Source organism: Hordeum vulgare, chromosome 6H (genome assembly GCF_904849725.1).
Source record: "Hordeum vulgare subsp. vulgare chromosome 6H, MorexV3_pseudomolecules_assembly, whole genome shotgun sequence".
Taxonomy (NCBI): Eukaryota; Viridiplantae; Streptophyta; class Magnoliopsida; order Poales; family Poaceae; genus Hordeum; species Hordeum vulgare.
Window position 1 is genome coordinate 77480198 of NC_058523.1, and position 22332 is coordinate 77502529.

Consider the following 22332-nt stretch of genomic DNA (forward strand, 5'->3'; position numbering starts at 1 on the left):
TATATTAACAGTGGGGCACCAGGGGTGCACCATTACTATTTATTAGTAGTGGCGTGATAATAGTGGCACAACTATAGTGCGCCATTAATAGACAAAGTAGGTGCGCCACTAATAGCCTTTTTTCTAGTAGTGCATGCGGGGGAGCACAAAGTTATCTTTCGGGCAGACCTTATTAATGTTCTTATAGTTGATACACATACGAAGGTATTTCTCATTCTTGGGGACCATGACGACATTCGCAAGCCACTCGGAGAGGTAGACCTCGAGAATGAACTTTGCCTCCAAGAGTCGCGCCAGCTCTTTGCCTATTGGTTTTCTCTTTTCCGCTGCGGACCATCGCAAATGCTCCTTGACGCGCCTTGCCTTCGGATCCACTCTCAACCGGTGCTCAACCAGCTCCCTGGGTACACCTGGCATGTCACCAAGCTTCCATGCAAACATGTCCCAGTTCTCACGGAGGAACTGGATGAGCTCGGCTTCCTATTTGCTATCGAGTGTTGTGGATATGCTGGTCGGAGAAGCATTGGGATCCATCGGGTGGATGTTCACTGGTTTGACCTCGCCTGCCGACTGAAAAGTGGACTCAGAACCGGGCTTCTTGGATGCAATCCGATCAGCAGGGTCGGCGTTCTTACGATATTCCTTTAGTTCAGTCAGAGCCATGTGTTGATCAGCAATTTTAGAGCCTTCTTGCAAGCACTCTTCGGCTCTCTGTCGATTTCCTATGACTGTAATGACTCCCTTGGGTCCTGGCATCTTCATATTTAGATATACGTAACATGGTCGGGCCATGAAACGAGCATAGGTACGACGGCCAAGGATGGCATGGTATAAATTCTCGAAATCTACCACCTCAAAAACTACGTCCAAAGCAATCTGGTCAGGTGACATGGCCTTTTTTCCGGGAATGACTCCATGGAACTGCATAGTGCTCTCGTTGAGTCGGGACATGGGAACGCCCATCCCCTTAAGAGTTTCTGCATATAAAATATTCAACCCGCTACCTCCGTCCATTAGGACATTGTTAAGCCGAACACCCTTCACAACTGAGGCGACCACCAGAGTCCATCGACTAGGGGTAGCGACAAGAGCTGGGTGATCCCACTGATCAAATGTTATGGGCATCTGCGACCACTTTAGGTATGTGGGGGTGGAGGGCATAACCATATTGACTTCTGTGTTGATGACCTTCAATCGACTCCTTCTTTCAACGTCAGCAAAAATCATCAGGGTTGCTTGAACTTTTGAGAAATCACCTTTCTCTTCATCGTTATCCTTTTCAGGATCCTTTTCGCTCGGCTGATCCTCTTTAAATTGTTGGATCAACAGTATGCACTGACGAATACACATGGTTGATCCATAACATCTGACTGACCCTTGGACTTCTTGGGGGGGGGGGCTGTCCTTTGGACTTTTCCTTGAATTTTCCTTGTTCCGCCAGGGCGGCTGCTTCTGTCGGAGTGGGACCATCAGCCTTGCGCTTCTGTATCAAATGGGAATTGTCGCCAACATTGTTCTCAACTGTTTTACCTTTGCCACTGCGGATGCGGTCTTCTTCTTCGTCGTAGGCATACCGGGCAGCAATCTCCATCATCTTGCTCATGGACATTTCGCGTGTAAGACCAAACTTCAAGTAAAGCTCTCCGTATGTGACGCCAGCTTTGATGGCACAGACTGCCTGGTGCTCAGAAAAATTCTCCACCGTATGATGAAGGGTGGTCCACCACTGAACGTAATCTCTCAAAGAATAATTTGACTTCTGTACACAAAGCTGTAGCTCGGACAGACCGGCTGGACGCTTTCATGTGCCTTCAAATGTCTTGATGAACACTCGAGCGAGATCTTCCCAGCAATAGATGCTAGAAGGAGCCAACTGATTCAGCCACGCCCTAGCCGAACCATCCAACATCAGAGGCACATGCTTCATGTTGACGCTGTTATTGCCTCCGCCAATCTGCACAGCCACTCCGTAGTCGTCAAGCAATTTTTCAGGCTCGGATTTTCGTGTGAACTTGCTAATTCTAGCGGCCAACCTGAAGTTGGGGGGAATATCAGCAGAACGGATTGCTTTGCTGAAGCACTTGGGACCAGAAACTGCAGTACCACTTCCACTGGGACGATCTCAGTCGAAACCATCTCTGTGAGGTCTGCCCCTATCAATCCATTTCTGTGGGAGTACATTTCTCACATCAAATCCTGGTTTCTGCTCATCACCGAACGGGCGCCAGTCATCGTATTGTCAGGACACATACGTGCCGCTCCTCGAAGGAGAATGCACCCGACGGCTGTGATCACGGTGATAACGAGGAGGGAACTGGTTCCGGCCCTTGTCTCTGTGTTGATTCTCTCGGTAATCCCCGTCTCAGCGATGCTGGGGTGAGCATGGACTGTAAACAGAAAAGACTGTATCTGCTTTGGGTGAATTCTTGTGCAACCTATTGAGAGACTGCGATACAACTGAGTATTGTTGCTGCACTGCTTGAAGTAAAGTGTGAATCGGCTATAAGCCTCTACCAGCCTTTGAATCTGATGGCTGAATAGGATCTTCTATCTTAGCGACGGTTGCTGTCGTGGGTATAAGTCTGACAGTAGATGCGTGGGGTACGAAAGGATGGGCAGAGCCTTAGCTACGGCGAGGTTGTATGAGTTCAGGCCCCTCTGCGGTGGAGGTAATAGCCCTATGTCTCAGTGCTCTAGGAGCTTGTTGCCGAGTGGAATATGAATACAATGAGTTGCTAACCCCTGCACCGGTGGGGGAGGGTGGCTTATATAGCGTGCACAGCCCTCCACAACGGTTCGGTGCACAGGGGTGGAGTAGTGGCAAATAAATGCCTACGTTACAGGTAAATGGAAACGTATAACTGTTTCCCTCCAGGGGGGTTACGATGCACAGAGTGGTATCCAGTCGGTTAGTTTGATAAACTCTGAATGCTAATCTCCGACTGGATGGTCGAGGATCTGTTACCGACTGGATGAAGGGAACTCCTTAGTTCAGTCGGAACTAACTAAGGGCGTTGTCCCTTATGAGGGGTAGTCCTTGGGTTGGACCTACAGAGCAGGCCTATGACCCTACCCTAGGACTATGACCCCAACATTAGTCCCCGAATGGATTGGGGTTGGAACGACGAAGCGATGCTTGAAGTTTGGATCCGACTTCAGCGGATGTGACTTTGGCGTTGCTTGCCTCGATCCATTTTATCTTTTCTAACCAATGATCCGAGTGGAAGTATTTGTGGAACAAACTGTCGGAAACCGAGTGCTTCCAGGGTATCTCCTGACGTGACCAGTCAACTGACAACGGCGGATTTTCCGGGATCCTCAAATTTCGGTTACCGGGCGCTCAGCGGGGATGAGGACATCGCGCTCGAGTAGCGCCTGACGCCTCAATTCTCGCGCGTTCATATTCTCCACTGATATCGCGTCAAGTGACGCAGTCGGAACCTTACTTAAACCTCAGCGGCGAGGGTTTTCTCGTTACGCTCGCCGGATTTCTTGCCTTTGCTTGCTCTGCTCCTCTCGCCTCCTCCTGCCCACCCAAGCTTCTTCCTTTTCCTTCTCCTTCGCGGACCCGCAGCCTCCGCCATGACCAAGGGAGAGACTAGCAAGCTGGAGGCGAAGAAGAAGAAGGGGAAGGCGGCGGCTCCTGCTCAGCGGCGGCAGCGAGCGTTGCCGGCGGGGTGGATCGAGGGGGACTTCCTCCCCTCCACGGTGACGGAGGGGGATCTGCTGCAGCTGGTGGACCACGGGATGATCGTGCACAAGTCGTGCAGGCTGCCGGCGGAGAATGAGATCGAGCCGGCGCCCCGGGAGGGGGAGCGCGTCCTGCTGCTCAGCCACGTATATCAGGTTTCTCTCTGCCCTCGCATCCTTTCTTCAAAGGCATAATGAACCAATTCGGGGCGCAGCTTCACCACTTTCCCCCGAATGCTATAGCTCATCTCTCTGCTTTCATAGTCCTGTGCGAGTGCTTCATCGGCTGTCCCCCCCATTGGGGGCTGTTTAAACATATTTTCTCTGCTAGATCCCAAACTATGAAACGATTTCACCAGTCGGATGATAAGACACACCTTCTCCAGCTCTGCGGAGGCTTAGGTTTCCAGAAGAAGAGTAGAAGTAGTTGTCCTGCCCTTCAGCTGAGTGAGTCCGTTAGGAACTGGCAGTCGACGTGGTTCTACTGCCAGGACGTTGCCTGCCCAAATGCCACGACAGGGTTGCCTCCCTTTAGCTTAGATCGACCCGCTCCGCCTAAGCAGCTTGCGCTCACGAAGGCGGAGAAGATCGACATCCAGCCTCTGGTCGACGCACTCGTAGATGTCATCAAAAGGGGAATCACCGGCATAGATTTGCTGGAGATTTTCCTCGGTCGGCGCATACAACCACTGCAGGCTCGCGACCACACCATGTGGCACTACATGGGGCCCGAAGACTCCACTCGGACCAACGTCTTGGGTGTGACCGAGGAAAAGGTGGCGTCATGGGTGCTCCTGATCACAGGCGCCTGTCAGAACCCAAGACGGTCTCGGCGAGTGAGAGCTTTCTACGCGGACAATCCTCCTCCGAACCAGGTGAGTACCATTTGTCGAGTGCACGTAACTGTTTTAGTTTTATCGCTTTCTTGAATCTCTTCCCGGCGTCTGATGTCGCCGGCTGTATTTTATGCAGAAGTGGACCAACTGGTTTTCCCCCGTCTCGAACGGGAACCCGTGCGAGGAGGAGGAGGAGCGCAGCTAGGAGGGCAGCGTGGAGAGCGTCGAGTACGTCTCCGACAGTGGGGAAACGGAGGAAGAGTCTACTGAAGAGGAGGTGGAAGACGAAGAGCAGGACTCGCCACCCCCGCAGCCAGAGCATCGAACCAAGCGCCGACATGAACTTGCAGCTCTCTCGGCCCTTCCCGCATCTTCGAGTGCCCCGCCAACTGCTCATGCGGTTCCGAGTGCCCCGTCAACTATTCCCGGGGGTCCGAGTGCTCGGAGCACCAAGAGGACCAGGGATGCTGCTACTGAACTTGAGGGTCAGCCTTCCAAAGTGGCCAAACCGAGCGGATCTAAACATCGGAAGGCTTTGCCGCGGATGAGGGTCACCATTCCCGTCACCTCGACGTAAGTATATTGTTCTTCTAATTTCGTCTAATATTCGATTGGACTCCTATTTATTGGTCGAATGAATTTCACTCGACAGAGTTGCTACCTCTGCCACCTCTCCGGCACGCCAGGGGGATGACCCCATGGACACGGACAACGTCATCTCGTCCCAGCCAGGTGCGTTGTAGCGATTCTGAGAGTTTTATATTATTGCATCGCGAATTCTGTCTTCAGTCTTGCCCCTTTCTTTTTCTGAGATCTCGCGCCATTCGGTATGGCAGGGGCGATTTATGTGGATGAGGGTGACCAGGGGAGACCTGAGCAAGCTGCGGATCCTGTCCTTGAGGCTGTTCCGCCAGTTACTGCTCTCGCCAAGGACGTGCCGCCGACTAAGGTGATGCCGCCGACTGAAACGGTGCTTGTTGCTTCTGAACCGACTGGAGCGGGCCTTGGGATGCCCAAGGAGCTTCCAACGATGCAAGGCCCGTCAAATGTCGAGTTCAACGTCCAGCGCCTCCCGGAGGATCAGGTGGGAGCGGCCAAGGGGGCCATGGTGCAAGCGGAGCTGATGGCGGGAGAAGCTAAGAAAGCGTACGACTCCATCGCATCCCTGTACCAGCGAAGCTTGGAGCTGCGGGACGATATCCGAGTAAGTGGGCTAGTAAGTATTTACTTTTCTCTTGAACCCACTGGGTGTGCTTGGATACCGTATGATGTTTGCAATGGGTTCACTCTGAGTGAACCCAGTGGGTGTAGTCCCCGAGACTTCTGTCGAGTGCTTGCACCGGCAGTTGTCTTTTTGCATATTGTCTTTGACTTGGTCAGATCCGTAAATAATATGGTCGACTGCTAACAGTTGGGGCACTCAGAGTGCACCTACTGTAAGAGTCCCCGAGAGTAATTTTACTCAGGTCGGGTAGTATTAGCCTCGTAGGCGTAGTTGTTGTCATGTATCTCGATAGGGCGGACATGTTTGAGGTTCATGCCAGTGGGGTCACTCTTAGTGAACCCACTGGGTGTAGTTCCCGAGACCGCTGTCGACTACTTGCATCGGCAGGGGTCTGAAGAACTTAGACTTTTTATTATTGGATTTGTCTGATCGTCTCTTGGTGCTGGCTGGCAGAAAACTTGTGAGATGGGGACAGCATACGAGACTCTTAGGGCTAAAAAGGTTCAGTTTGCCGATGAGCTGGATGCGGCACTGATTGCAATGGCTGGTATGAAGGACGTTCTAGTGGAACGAGAGAAGTCGTTGGAGCAGGCTCGTGTAGCGAACAAGGCACTGACTGCTGAAGTTGAGAAGATGAAGGCGCATAGGTCTGAGCTGATGGGGCAAATGAATGTGCTGAACAAGCGGTGTATAGCACTGGAAAAGTACGTCAGCGACTGGGCCCGGAAGGTGATAATGCGTCTGGGTGGTAAGTCCTGTTTTTTCCGAGTGCTTGTGGTATGAGCGTTACACTCGGTGCTTATTGTTTGCTTGTCCTGTGTTTGCAGATTTTTGCATGGACGTTGAAGCTGAAGCAGGTGACGTGGAGCGGTCGATTCGCGAGAACATTCCACTCGGCGAGGACGCCAATCGAGATCTGCTCCGAGCGCACATTCGCGTGGGCAAAGTTGGTCCTTTCATCGGTCGACTGAGAGAAGTCGTTGGTCGGATCGACAAGGAGCTCTGGCCTGAAGATGAGTCGCAGCATGAGATGGAAAACTTGATGACTCGACTGGAGGAGGTCCCAAACCGAGTGCAGTCATGCAAGAAATCTGCGACTCGCTGTGGTGCAGATGTTGCTCTGTCCCTGGTCCACGTGCATTGCAAGGAGGTGCGCGAAGAGAAGCTGAAAGCATTGAAGGTCGCCAACACGAAGAAACTTCGATTCGAAGACTTCATGGAAACCTTCCTTGAGAGTGCCACCTGCATCGCTGACGGGATCGACCTGGACACATTCGTGGAGCCCTCCAGTCCTGGCGCCAATCCGGACGACGCGTAAGAAAACTTTTACCTCGGTATGCCTAGTGTTGGTTGTAAGAAACCTTGGCCACTTCTGTTGGCCGTCACATTCTTCGTTCGGTGCGGGTAAGCTTGATCCACACTGAGTGAACTATCTTGAGGTGAACTTTGAATTTGAATCAAATCGTTTGCTCTTCTAGTGCAATTTTGGATCGAGTTTTTGTTTGGCGTTTCTTGGTGAAGCGAATGGCAAACATGCGGAGCATGTAAGTGTCAGTTGCCTTGACATCTGCATGAGCCTCTCTAAGGTTCTTGCGGAGTCTCCGAGTGGATCTGTAGGATACAGTCGAAGGTAATAGAATAATTAGGCGACTCATGACCGCGGCTAAGTTGTCGAGTGCGACAGACAAGCCGCACTCAGAGCGGGTTGGAATTCATGTAATTGTCAGTGGTCTTGACATCCACATGAGCCTCAATGAGGGTTTGCTGAGTCTCCGAGTGGATCTGTACGGTACACTCGAAGGCAATAGAGTACTTAGGCGATTCATGATCGCGGCTAAGTCGTCGAGTGCGTCGGACAGGCCTCACTCGAAGCGAGTTGGTACTCATGTAATTGTGAGTGGTCTTGACATCCACATGAGCCTCAACGAGGGTCTGCTACTCATGTAATTGTCAGTGGTCTTGACATCCACATGAGCCTCAATGAGGGTCTGCTACTCATGTAATTGTCAGTAGTCTTGACATCCACATGAGCCTCAATGAGGGTCTGCTACTCATGTAATTGTCAGTGGTCTTGACATCCACATGAGCCTCAATGAGGGTCTGCTACTCATGTAATTGTCAGTAGTCTTGACATCCACATGAGCCTCAATGAGGGTCTGTTGAGTCCCCGAGTGTATCTGTGGGATATAGTCGCAGGAAGTTTTGTACTTAGGCGATTCTTGATCGCAGCTAAGTCCCCGAGTGCGACGTTTAGTGCACACACGGAGAAAGTTAGTACATAGGCGATTCTTGATCGCAGCTAAGTCCCCGAGTGCGACGCTTAGTGCACACACGGAGAAGATTAGTACTTAGGCGATTCTTGATCGCAGCTGAGTCCCCGAGTGCGACGCTCAGTGCATTCACGGAGAAGATTAGTACTTAGGCGATTCTTGATCGTAGCTAAGTCCCCGAGTGCGATGTTTAGTGCACACACGGAGAAGATTAGTACTTAGGCGATTCTTGATCGCACCTAAGTCCCCGAGTGAGACGTTTAGTGCACACTCGGAGAAAGTCAGTACTTAGGCGATTCTTGATCGCAGCTAAGTCCCCGAGTGCGACGTTTAGTGCACACACGGAGAAAGTTAGTACTTTGGCGATCCTTGATCGCAGCTAAGTCCCCGAGTGCGACGCTTAGTGCACACACGGACAAGATTAGTACTTAGGCGATTCTTGATCGCAGCTGACTCCCCGAGTGCGACGCTCAGTGCACACACGGAGAAGATTAGTACTTAGGCGATTCTTGATCGCAGCTAAGTCCCCGAGTGCGATGTTTAGTGCACACACGGAGAAGATTAGTACTTAGGCGATTCTTGATCGCACCTAAGTCCCCGAGTGCGACGTTTAGTGCACACTCGGAGAAAGTCAGTACTTAGGCGATTCTTGATCGCAGCTAAGTCCCCGAGTGCGACGTTTAGTGCACAATCGGAGAAAGTTAGTACTTAGGCGATTCTTGATCGCAGCTAAGTCCCCGAGTGCGACGTTTAGTGCACACTTGGAGAAAGATTAGTACTTAGGAGATTCTTGATCGCAGCTAAGTCCCCGAGTGCGACGTTTAGTGCACACTCGGAGAAAGATTAGTACTTAGGCGGTTCTTGATCGCAGCTAAGTCCCCGAGTGCGACGTTTAGTGCACACTCGGAGAAAGTTAGTACTTAGGCGATTCTTGATCGTAGCTATGTCCCCGAGTGCGACGTTTAGTGCACACTCGGAGAAAGTCAGTACTTAGGCGATTCTTGATCGCAGCTAAGACCCCGAGTGCGACGTTTAGTGCACACTCGGAGAAAGTTAGTACTTAGGCGATTCTGGATCGCAGCTAAGTTTTTTTTGAGACCGGAGTCTGCGACCGCGTAAGAATTTTGAATCTGCAAAAGCTCAATCTGCTTTATATTATTTCACCAATACTTGTTCTTTACATTGCTTCAGTCGACGGTCACGTGTAGAAGCGCTTCAGGAGATCTTCGTTCCATGCTCGCAGCTCGCCTGTCTCCCTGTCGATGTTGTAGAGTCTGTATGCTCCGTTGTTCAGCACCTTGGAGATCATGAGTCCTTCCCAGGCATGAGCCAACTTGTGAGGTCTTTGCTGATCCACTCAGAGCACCAGGTCGCCTGCTTGGAACGTGCGACTCCTGACGTGGCATGCGTGAAAGCGCCGCAGATCTTGTTGCTAAATGGTTGAACGAGTCAGAGTCATCTCGCGCTCCTCCTCTAGAAGGTCCACTCCGTCTTGCCTCGCTTGTTCTGCTTCGGCTTCGGAGAAGAGCTCGACTCGTGGAGCATTGTGAAGCAAGTCACTCAGAAGGACTGCTTCTTCTCCGTAAACGAGGAAGAACGGTGATCGCCCTGTAGACCTGTTCGGGGTTGTGCGGAGACCCCAAAGTACTGAAGGTAGCTCGGTGACCCATGCGCCAGCGGCATGTCCCACCTCTCGCAGGAGTCGGGGTTTCAAACCTTGCAGAATAAGTCCATTTGCCTGCTCTGCTTGTCTGTTTGATTGAGGATGCGCCACGGATGCAAAATCCACTCGGATACCTTGGCTTGCACACAAACCTTTGAATCTGTCCGAGTCAAAGTTTGTTCCGTTGTCTGTGATTATGTTGTGAGGTACCCCGAATAGGGAGATGATATCCCTGACAAACTTGATGACAGTTAGGGCGTCGATCTTCTTGATGGGCTCGGCTTCAATCCATTTTGTGAACTTGTCGACTGCCACCAACAAATGTGTGTATCCTCCTTGGCATGTCCTGAATGGACCGATTGTATCTAATCCCCATACTGCAATCGGCCACACAAGAGGGATTGTTTTCAACGCAGATGTTGGCTTGTGGGACTTGTTGGAGTAGAACTTACAGCCTTCACATCGGTCGACCATATCTTTAGCCATTTCGTTTGCCTGCAGCCAGAAGAAACCAGCTCTGAATGCTTTGGCGACGATCGCTCTCGAAGAGGCGTGATGACCGCAGGTTCCCGAGTGAATTTCTTCCAAGATTAACTGTCCCTCCTCTGGGGAGATGCATCGTTGAAGAACGCCTGAAACGCTTTCCTTGAACAACTGGCCATCAATGACAGTGAACGATTTTGACCTGCGGACTATCTGCCTGGCCTCGACTTCGTCTTCTGGTAATTCCTGCCTCAGGATATATCCAATGATCGGCACAGTCCAATCGGGGACGACAGCAAGAATCTCCATGATCAAATCAACCACAGCAGGTACGTCGACTTCAGTCAGATCAGTCGAACTCTTTGGTTGTACTGGTTCCTCTGTGAAAGGATCTTCTTTGACTGAGGGAAGGTGAAGGTGCTCGAGGCAGACGTCACTCGGGACTGGTCTCCGAGTGGATCTGAGTTTTGCCAACTCATCAGCTGCTTGGTTCTTCAGTCGCGGAACATGGTGGAGTTGTACACCTTCAAACTTCATCTCAAGCTTCCTCACTGCATTGCAGTATGTGGTCATGGTGGGGTTCCTGACGTCCCACTCTTTCATCACTTGATTAACCACAAAATCTGAATCGCCATAGACCATCCGGCGACGGACGCCGAGTGCGATGGCCATACGCAGTCCATAAAGGAGAGCTTCATACTCTGCCTCATTGTTGGAGGAATCAAAGTGTATCTGCAGCACATACTTGAGTTTGTCGCCCTTTGGCGATATGATCACAACGCCAGCGCCGGAGCCATTCAACATCTTGGACCCATCAAAGAACATTGTCCAATGAGCCGAGTAGATGTGGGTCGGTTGCTGTTGTTCTACCCATTCTTCTATGAAGTCAGCCAGGGCTTGAGACTTTATAGCTTTCTTGGCCTCGAACATGATATCGCAGTACAACATCTCCATTGCCCACTTTGCCACTCGGCCTGATGCGTCCCGATTGTGGAGGATTTCCAACAACGGGGCATCAGAAACAACAGACACCGAGTGGTATTGGAAATAATGGGCTACCTTCTTTGCAGTCATGTAAATCCCGTAGATAAGGTTTTGATAGTGGGGATACCTCTTCTTGGAAGGAGTCAGGACTTCGGAGACGTAATACACTGGCCGCTAAACTTTCTATGCTTTGCCTTCTTCTTCTCGTTCGACTGTAAGAACAATGTTGACGACTTGATTTGTAGCCGCGATATACAGAAGAAGGGGCTCTTTACTGAGCGGAGCAGTAAGAACCGGCTGGGTGGAAAGTAGGACTTTGAGGTCGTCGAATGCGACTTGGGCTTCGTCTGTCCACTCGAAAGTATCTGATTTCTTCATGAGTCGGTACAGAGGAAGTGCTTTCTCGCCGAGTCGACTGATAAACCTGCTCAAAGCAGCTAGGCAACCTGTGAGCCGTTGAACATCGTGTATTCTGACCGGCCTCTCCATTCGGACGATGGTCCCGATTTTTTCGGGGTTGACATCGATCCCTCGTTCGGAAACGAAGAAACCGAGTAACTTTCCGCTGGGAACGCCGAATGAACACTTGGCGGGGTTGAGGTTGATATCGTACCAACGAAGGTTGGCGAATGTTTCTACCAAGTCAGTCAGCAGGTCGGAACCTTTGCGTGACTTGACTATGATATCATCCATTTACGCCTCCACATTCCGACCGATCTGGTCTAGAAGGCATTTTTGGATCATGCGCATAAAGGTAGCTCCTGCATTCTTCAAACCGAATGGCATAGTGATGTAGCAGAAGCACCCAAATGGGGTGATGAAGGTTGTTTTTAATTCACCGGGGCCATTCAGACGGATCTGATGATAGCTCGAGTAGGCATCAAGAAATGACAAACGCTCGCAACCCGCAGTCGAATCGACAATTTGATCGATGCGGGGGAGCGGAAAATGGTCTTTTGGGCAGACCTTATTGAGATGCTTGAAGTCGATGCACATTCGGAGTGACTTGTCCTTCTTGGGCACCATGACAACATTGGCGAGCCACTCGGAGTGGTGAACCTCGCGAATGAAGTTGGCTGCCAGCAGCTTGGCCACCTCTTCCCCGATTGCCTTCCTCTTCTCCACATGCAGTCGGTGCTCAACCAACTCCCTGGGTACACCCAGCATGTCAGAGGGTTTCCATGCGAAGATTTCCCAGTTCTCACGGAGGAATTAGGTGAGCTTGGCTTCCTATTTAGGATCGAGGGTGGTGGAGATATTCGTCGGGGCAGCAGTGTCGTCCGTCGGGTGGATGCTGACCTTCTTCGTCTCTCCCGCCGACTGGAATGCAGACTCCGAAGCTGGCTTCTTCAAACGCATCAAGTCAGCGGGGTCGACTGTTTTCTTGTACTCGACAAGCTCGAGGACGACCATCTGCTGGTCGGCGATTCTTCATCCCTGTTGCAGACACTCTTCGGCCCGCTGTCGATTTCCCGTGATGGTGATCACACCTTTCGGGCCTGGCATCTTCAGCTTCAGGTATACGTAACACGGACGAGCCATGAAACGCGCATACGCTGGGCGGCCCAGAATTGCGTGGTAAGCGCTCTGCAGGTCCACCACTTCGAAAGTCAGCTTTTCCTTGCGGAAGTTCTTGTCGGAGCCGAAAACGACGTCCAATGCGATCTGGCCGAGCGACTTGGCCTTCTGTCCAGGGACGACTCCATGGAACTGGATGCTGCTCTCGCTGAGTTTGTACATCGGAATGCCCATCCCCTTGAGAGTGTCGGCGTACATGATGTTTAAGCCGCTCCCGCCGTCCATGAGGACTTTGCGCAGTCGGACTCCTTCCACTACCGGGTCGACGACCAGAGCCTGTCTCCCTGGGGTGGGTACGTGTGCTGGATGATCCGACTGGTCAAAGGTGATCGCAGTTTGAGACCATTTGAGGAACTTGGGGTTGGTAGGGGTGGCCATGTTCACCTCCCTGTTCACCAGCTTCAGTCGACTCTGGCTCTCAACGTCAGCAAAAATCATCAGTGTTGCATGGACTTGGGGGAACGGATCCTCCTTATCCTCCTCATCCTATTCATTGTCCTTTTCACTCGGTTGCCCTTCCCGAACCCCTGGATCAGGAGGCGACACTGTCGAGTGGTATGCTTCGGATATATGGGGTCGCCCTCTTCATCCATCTTCGTATGAACCGGACATGGCTGGTCCAGGATGGGATTATTGAACTACTTCTTCTTGGGGGTAAACTGATCCTTCCCTTTGCCCTTAAACTTGGCATTGGTTACGACTGCAGCTTCTGCCTACGGAGTGGTCGGAGCATTCTGCTTCTGCTTCCTAGTGTTACTCCCATCTCCATCGGCGACTGTCTTGTGCTTCCGCTTCGGATGCGGTCCTCTTCTTCGCCATTTGCATAGCGTGCTGCTATCTCCATCATCTTGCTCACGGAGATGTCACCTGTTCGGCCGAACTTTAGGTACAGATCCTTGTACCGCACGACTGCCTTGAAGGCGCAGACAGCTTGATGCTCTGTGACGTTCTCCACCGTGTGGTAGGGAGATTTCCAACGCTGAATGAAATTGCGCAGGGGCTCATTCTGCTTCTGGACGCAATGCTGCAACTCCACAAGGCCCGCAGGGCCCTTGCACTTCCCTTCGAAGGTCCTGATGAACACTCGGGCCAGATCTGCCCAACTGTAGATGCTTGAGGGGGCCAACTGGTTCAGCCACGCTCGCGCCGAGCTGTCGAGCATCAGAGGGAGGTGCTTCATGGCGACATGGTCGTCTCCTCCTCCGATCTGGACTGCCACTCGGTAATCATCCAGCCACGTTTCTGGCTTGGACTCTCCTGTAAACTTGCTAATTCCCGTCACCAGTCGGAAGTTGGGAGGGATGTCAGCCGATCGGATGGCTCGACTGAAACACTCGAGACCAGAAACGATGGTCCTGCTTCCACTCGGACGTTCAATATCATAACCATCGCGGTGGGTTCGGCCCCTGTCGACCATCCGCTGGGCGACATGCCCTCTCGCGTCGGGCCTTGGGTTGTAAGTGTCACCGACTGAACGCCGATCATCATGATGTCGGGGCCCATAGGGCCCACCCCACGGAGGGGTGCGTGAACGGCGATGATCTTCGGGATTTATGGAACGGCTGCCTCCCCTGTGTCGCTGACGAGAACCAGGGCTGTGAACTGACCGATGTGTACTCGCATGAACAGAACTACTGTAAATCCTATTGTGCGACTGGGAGACAGCCGAATTTTGCTGCTGCGCCGTGTGCAACAGGGCGCGGATTTGCTCGATCCCCCTGCCGGCTTCTGAATCAGTCGGCTGAAGGGAATCGGCTATCTTGGCAGCCGCAGCCAAATTGAGGAAGGGTGTGAGGAACAACTCCATGTTGCTCCGCTGAGTGTGCCGACTGGCAGAACAGCAAGGCGGACGACGCGCGCCAGACGTTTCGCCGATCTCGTGCTCGTTCCAGCCAGCTTGACGGGGATCTTCATGGGAGTTGGCCATGTGTAATTCTGCTGCAGGCCCGCGGCCTGCGTACTCGGAAGGAAACTCAGTCAGAGCCGAGTCCGAGCGCTGGGACGGCAGGGCAACCACAACTGACTCTAGAACCGCCACTTGTGAAGACGCGTTCTGGCGCGCCTGGGCGTGTTGCACCCAACGCTGGAGCCGCGGACGGTGGGAATGCTTGTTGCGTCGTGTGACAGCGGTGTAGGTCGACACCGGAGCCGACTGCTGGAGAAGAAGAATGCAGCGGGCGCCGGCACGGAAGTGCGTAGCCCCACGGCGGGGAAGCGCCTCGACGTCGAGAGGGGCGTCCCAAAGCCATGCCGAATCCTCGACGATGAAGGAGAGAGCACCGAAGAAGATCTCGTGACCCATGCTCGAATCTTCACCGGACGACAAGATGAAATGATGTAGTCGCAAACTCGTCGGAAGTCGCTTAGATGCCTTCCCCACGGTGGACGCCAACTGTCGTGGGTATAAGTCTGACAGTAGATGTGTAGGGTACGAAAGGATGGGCAGAGCCTTAGCTACGGCGAGGTTGTATGAGTTCATGCCCCTCTGCGGTGGAGGTAATAGCCCTACGTCTCAGTGCTCTGGGAGCTTGTTGTCGAGTGGAATATGAATACAATGAGTTGCTAACCCCTGCACTAGTGGGAGGGTGGCTTACATAGAGTGCGCTGCCCTCCACAACGGTTCGGTGCACAGGGGTGGAGTAGTGGTGAATAAATGCCTACGTTACAGGTAACGTACGTCTTAAATGCTAATAAAGGCACATGGAAACGTATGACCGTTTCCCTCCAGGGGGGTTACGATGAACAGAGTGGAATCCAGTCGGTTAGTTTGATAAACTCCGAATGCTAATCTCCGACTGGATGGTCGACGATCTGTTACCGACTGGATGAAGGCAACTCCTTAGTTCAGTCAGAACTAACTAAGGGCCTTGTTCCTTATGAGGGGTAGTCCTTGGGTTGGACCTACACGGCAGCAACATTTACTACCGGAGTACGACCCCAACAGCTGCAACATTTACTACCCCAACAGCTGCAACATTTCCATATGACCCTACCCTAGGACTATGACCCCAACAGCTGCAACATTTACTACCGGAGTACGATATACCTCAATGTTGTCGTGTCGACCACTCGAGAAGTGTTGTCGCTTACGACGACTGAAGTTGGAGGATGACGAAGGCCGTGTCTAGTCGATGGTTCGCCGTGACCGACTCCGGATGGGCTATATACAGAAAATGCCATGAATACCTCTGCTGCTAGAAGGCAGCTCTCGCACTCGGAAGGAACATCAGACTGATCTGATGCCGAGTGGATCGGCTTCCGAAGAGGTTTAGCAGGATCGATGGCAGCGACCTGCGGACACGACGGAGATGTCGCCTGGCGAGCCACTGCGTGCTTCACCCATCGCTGGAGTCGTGAGCGACCAGACCGCTTGTGACGACGAACAACGGAGTGAACGGTCCAAAACGGAGTCGACGGCTTTCGAATGAGTATGCCGAAGGAGCTTACATGGAAGTGCGTCGCTCCACGGATCGGGAGCGCCTCAATCTCGAGAGGCGCCTCCTGAAGCCATGCCGAGTCATCGGCGGTGAATACGAGCGCGCCGAAATGGATCTCGCCACCCATGAACAAATCGCAGCCGGAAGACATGACGGAGACTGAAGATTGCAAACTTGCTGAAAGTCGCTTAGACGTCTTCCCCACAGTGGGCGCCAACTGTCGTGGGAATGAACCCGATAGTAGAGGTGTAGGTTAGGAATGGAGAGGGTAGAGTCCTAGCTATGGCAAGATTGTACACAAGATGTATGAGTTCAGGCCCCTCTCGTGGAGGTAACAAGCCTACGTCTTAGTGCTCGGGAGCTCTTGCAGTGTGGAATGCATGTTACAGGGGTGCGAACCCTTGTGCCAAAGGGGAGGGTTCGCTTATATAGAGTGCGCTACCCCTCATCAAGGTCCCAACATCTAAGGGTTTGATCTATAGGGTTTAAAGGTGTACGTTACTGATAACCTTTGTATGCAATTAATGGTATTCATGACCATCAGCTGAACGCTCGCCCGTTGGCCTCCCTGGAGGTGGCTTCTGGTCTTCTGCGTCGACTGGTGTCTTCCGAGTGGAAGTTGGTTGTCGAGTGAAGGGGAATATCTTCCGAGTGACTTATTATCGAGTGAACTTTAGATGCCATGGCCATCCAGTCGGAACCTTCTTTGTTACCCTCCAGTTAATAATGTGGTACCCTTAGGGAGGACACTTAGTGTAACGCCCCGGACACACCCGCCGGCGGTCATTACTCCTGGCGGGATCTAGATTGTCCCCACATATCAATACTAGTTCTGTTCGAATGGGCTCCTGAAAAAGAAGGAATTCCCTATTGATATGAGTAGTCTATCATCCCTAATAAGCCAGGCTATCACACTTAGGTCAGGCCTGTGAACCTACCTTAGGTACATATCCCCATCACTTGGGTTTTTGTTTTTTTGAAGTGGGGCGGGGGGGGGGGGGTTGGGGGTTTTGGAGGGTTAATTTAGGGTTTTCATATTGTGTTAGCTAGCTAATAGAGAGAAGTGTCTTCTCTTTCTCCGTGCTTGGTCGATGGTAGCTACTATACATATAGAGAGAACTCGACGCTAGGTAATAAGAAAATGAAGGAAACCATTAATTACACAAGATCATCATGTTGAACATATAAAGAGAGAAGTGACATCTCTTTCTCCGTACTTGGTCGAACAACAAGTTTTCGTACATCTATTTGATGCTACTACATAGATACAATATATAATCTTTTACAATCCCTAACATCATCTACCTAAGATCCAATCACAAATCCACATGGTATTCTCCATCTTTAGGTATGACATGGTCAAGAAAGAATGTCGCGAATTCCTCTTGAATTGCTCGTATCTGCCAGATTTAATTTAAAGGAGTGTAAATACATGCATATATATATGAATAAAACACAACACAATTGATCGTAATACATAAAATAAAATTTTGAATATTATTTATGTACTTGAAATTGTTTGTCAAAGAAACCTCGCTCAGAGGTCGAGTGGCGAATGAACTCGCATACGTAGTAGGCACATAAAACAATCCCTTCTTCCTAGTACATGCAGTTTACGAGAACAGAGTTCAATCAAACTGATAAGCAAGCATGGTAATGATATATTGATGAAAATTTGAATCAATTAGAGGTGCACGGAACTAGCTAGTACTTCTTCCTTTGTGGTGCGTAAATCGCAACTCTTTGTTTATACCGGGAACCTTTTTGGTGAACTTTTTCCAAACCCTGCAAGGCAAAGAAAATGATTACTTGATATCAGGAAATTAACGAAAGTTGCAAGCCGATAAGGTTGCGGTGTTGACTGAACTTACTTTGTGAGCATTGCAATCATGTCTCTATAACCCTCGGGATCTTTACATCTCGAGTCTAAGATAGTTACTAATGCCCTATCAAGCTTAATGGATAGCAGAATAAAGTGGAAACTGCGCAGGCATATATAACTCATCAATTACATTACTTAACCTCGAGTAAGCGAAACCGAGTATATAGAGAAGACATCAACACACCCTTGAAGTCGTAAGAAAACGATATTTCTTTTTTGTTTTGATTTATAAGTAACGAATTTACCAAGTTCTCCTCGGTCTCTTTGATTGAGTTTCGTACCATCCATTCAGTTAAGACATCTAGGCTAACGAACCAAACGTCGAAGATTCCTTCTTTTTTGCATTCGACGATCTTCAATCTGCATAATATAGTGAGGATATTTATATATACATCCAATGAACGAGCTGAGCTAGAGACTTAACTATAGAAGTAATACTTATAGACAGTAGGAAGTCATGAGTTGTTTGTCGAGGGCCAGTTGATTGTATAACTGAAATAACTCCACAAATTGAATAGGCATCAAGGGAAGTCCAAAGAATTCATGCTCTAGTTTCACTACCACATACATAGTGTCTTTCCCAGACTCCCTGCAGGTTTTTATGTACCACTCATTCAATTTGTGCATTATCGTTGTTAGAGTGCCCCAGGACTCCCTGCGGGCTTCCTGTGCACGTATTTATATTGTTGTTTTGTTACCTCAACCATTTCAAAAATTACATCATCCCCCAAGTAATCACCAGGATTGGTACGGGGCATCGTCCCCGGAGGATTAGCGATGATATCACTAATTACCTTGAGCGCGGGGGGGGCACGATTGCTTATCCTATTCGCCGAGCTAGGGAAATGTTTTCCCACTTCTTTGTTCTGCTAACCTTGATTCACTGGAAGTACTTCCCGACCGCCGCGCTGCTGCATTTGTGTTTTTAAGAATGCGGTCATAATTGGAATCCAGCGGAGGCGATGGTGGTCGCTTCAGCGCATTGATACTGTGCGTCACTTTCGCCGGATCTAGCTTCTCCTTCAGAGGTGGCGTTTTCTTTTCAAAATGTTCCCTCAATTGGGCACGACATATGTCCTTGTTTTCCTGCGCGGTCCTCTCATGTGGAACTTTTGGAGAGGCTTGAGAGATGAACCATATCTCTTGCCTCTACTTGTACTGCTAGCCGCCGGAGCGGCGACGTCTCTCTTCCGTCGTTGCTGACGAGGCGGAGAAGGAGGCGGACTGCTTTGACGCACCGCAGGGGCCAGAGCCACGGCGTCTGTCTTCTGCCATTGCCGATGAGGAGAAGGAGGAGGCAAACTGCTTTGACGCGTCAAAGTACGCGAAGGAGGAGACGGAGTGCCCTCACACGTCAGAGGACCCAGAGAAGCAGGCGGAGGGCACTGATCACTGGCCGGAGGACGAGGAGGAGGATGTGGAGTGCCCTGACTCGTCAGAGGAAGAGGATGAGGCGGAGGCGTCCACTTTGGAAGCTTGATGTACTCCTTCTGCCATAGACATGTACTCCTCAGAGCACGAACTAGATGATTCTCCCCTTCACATGTAGGTAGGTCAAGCTCGAGCTCCTCAAATCCCTCCATTACTTGATCAACCATCACAATAGCATAGCAATGTGGAATCGGAAGGAAATGAAAAGTTTCATTGGGTTGAGGAGGTGCAACAGAGTCGACAACCGCCTTGAAAATGAGGTTCCGGCATTTCGTCAAAAGGTCGTAATATTGAGCCTCCGTGATAGTATCCATGGGGTAGCTAGGAGCGGTGAAGTCACGTTGAACAATCTCCGTGGAAGCCAGGTTGCCTCTCATCGGAGATGGTGGGGTACCTTCTAGGCTAGCTTCGTGTCGCTGAGATGGTTGGGCGGCAGCTCAATGGCTCTCAAGTTCCTCTATCTTTTGTAGTCTTGCATTGATCTTCTACATGTCGCTCAGCCCCGCTTTCCTCTTTTTCTCCTAACTTCTGTAACCGCCTGCGTCGGTAAACCCAACCTTCCACGGAATGGAGCCTGGTGTGCCTCGTGTTTGTTGTAACGCCGAAGATGCGGTCCTATCCTTATTTTTGCGCAAGGGCCTCGACAGGGATAGAAACGCATCTCGTCGTTTCGCAAGAATGGATATCGTCATAAGTACATGTACAGAAAGATGAGTATAAGGAGTTGGCTTACACTCGCCACAAGCTACATCAGAGTCACATGAGTACAATACATACAATCATCTGACTCCGGATGAAAAACAAACGATAAAATAACAACATCCATCCTTGCTATCCCAGGCTGCCGGTTTGGAACCCATAGTAGATCGACGAAGAGAAAGAAGAAGAAACTCCAAATGAACAGTCATCGCGCTCACGTCAAGTAACTTTTTACCTAAACCTGCCACTAGTGTTGTACGAATCTGTGAGCCACACACGACTCAGGAATCTCATTTCCAAAGGTATCAAGACTAGCAAAGCTTAATGGGTGAGGTAAGTTTAAGTGGAGAGGTTTCAGCAAGCGACTAAGCATTTATTTGAGGTGGCTAACTTATGAGTACAACAATAATAGGGGGAAGATCTACGCATAACGGACGTGAACTACTGATGATCAAATGAATGATCAAGAACACCTACTTACGTCAGACATAACCCCACCATGTCCTCGATCGGAGAAGGATCTTACAAAAGAGACAGTCACGGTTACGCACTCAGTTGCCAAGTTTTAGTTAAGTTAACTTCAAGTTATCTAGAAACGCGTGTTAAACAAAGTTTCCACGTCGCCACATAACCGCAGGCAAGGCTTTCCAAAAAGATTTAACCCTGCACGGGTGCTCCAACTAGTCCATCACAAACTACCACACACTGCGACAGAATGACGTTGGTCAGGGAAAGCCGTGATCTCCTCGGATTCCTATTCGAAAACCTCAACCTCGAGATAACCCAAAGCATGCTCAGAATCCCTCGCACAGACGCTCGAGAAAGATGAAACAAGTCCAGCAAGGCCGCCCGACATGCCGAAAATCCACATAGGAGTCGCGTATCTCGTTCTCAGTGCACGACGGGATGGTCAATACATCGGGTTGGGTAAACCCCGGGTGACCAGGGGGCACTGGACATCGCTCGGTTTGGACCAACACTCATGAGGAGCACTGGCCCGGGGGATGATTAATTACCACAGGATGTCGGTGGGTCCCTATGCATTTTTATTAGTTATTAGGGAAATGTAGTACCAAAGTTGGGCCTTGCGAGATGAGTTTTATCCCTAAAAGATAATCTATGGGGTCCCCATGACAACCCAAAGCATGTTATGAACGCTCATTTATGGAAGATAACACAGGTAGCCGAAACTAAGGTGGCAAAGGTCGAACAAAACACCAGGCTAGAAAGGCCGAGCCTTCCACCTTTTACCAAGTATATAGGTGCATTGATTTAACTAGTATTAAATAGGGTGATATAACAAGGAACGCATGTTATCACATGGAAGCAACTGCACCTGTAACTAGCAACCCTAACACATGGTTAAGAAAGCAGTAACACAGCAAATCAGTGGTTTGCTAGGTTGTAGAAAGGTTACAGGTTTTCATGGTAATGTTGGGAGCCTGATATTTAACAGGTGGTAGGCAGCAAGACATAACCATTAGAAACGATACAACTTGCATGGCAACGATAGTAATGATATCTAGGGAAATTATCTTCTTGCGTGAGATCCAGCTTGGAAGCAGAACGACTCCGTGAAGCACACGAACCAAAGTCCTCGAACGGATCCTCACATTCCGACACGCTTGCGGAACTCTATCAAGACGAAGCAAACAGGAAACAAGTATCAATACACAATATTCACCACAACAATTGCACGACGTGATGCACAACACATATGATGCATGGGCAATTTCAAATAGGCAAGGCATGGCATGGCAATTCACATCACGCAATCACTACACATTAAGTGAAGCTCAATATGCAATGAGTTGCATAGTGAGGAAACTCCACATTTAATTCTTTAGTTCACTACCGTTTATTTATGCAGCAATATTAAATGTTGTTAAACCTGGAAAGAGGTGAAGCATGTGATTCTACACGTTGTTCTAGTTGGTTTACACATATAGCTCATTTTATCAGAGCTAAGGTTCAAAATATACGATCACCACAAGATATAATGCCAGGAATGCAATATGTATGCGGATGACAGTCACAAGCACTCCTAACCATACAAGCAGCAAGATAGAATGAACCTACACGAGATTCTAAGAAAGTTTCATATAGGTCACGATCAAAACGGAGCAACGGCTCAACAAAAACAAGCTAAACGAG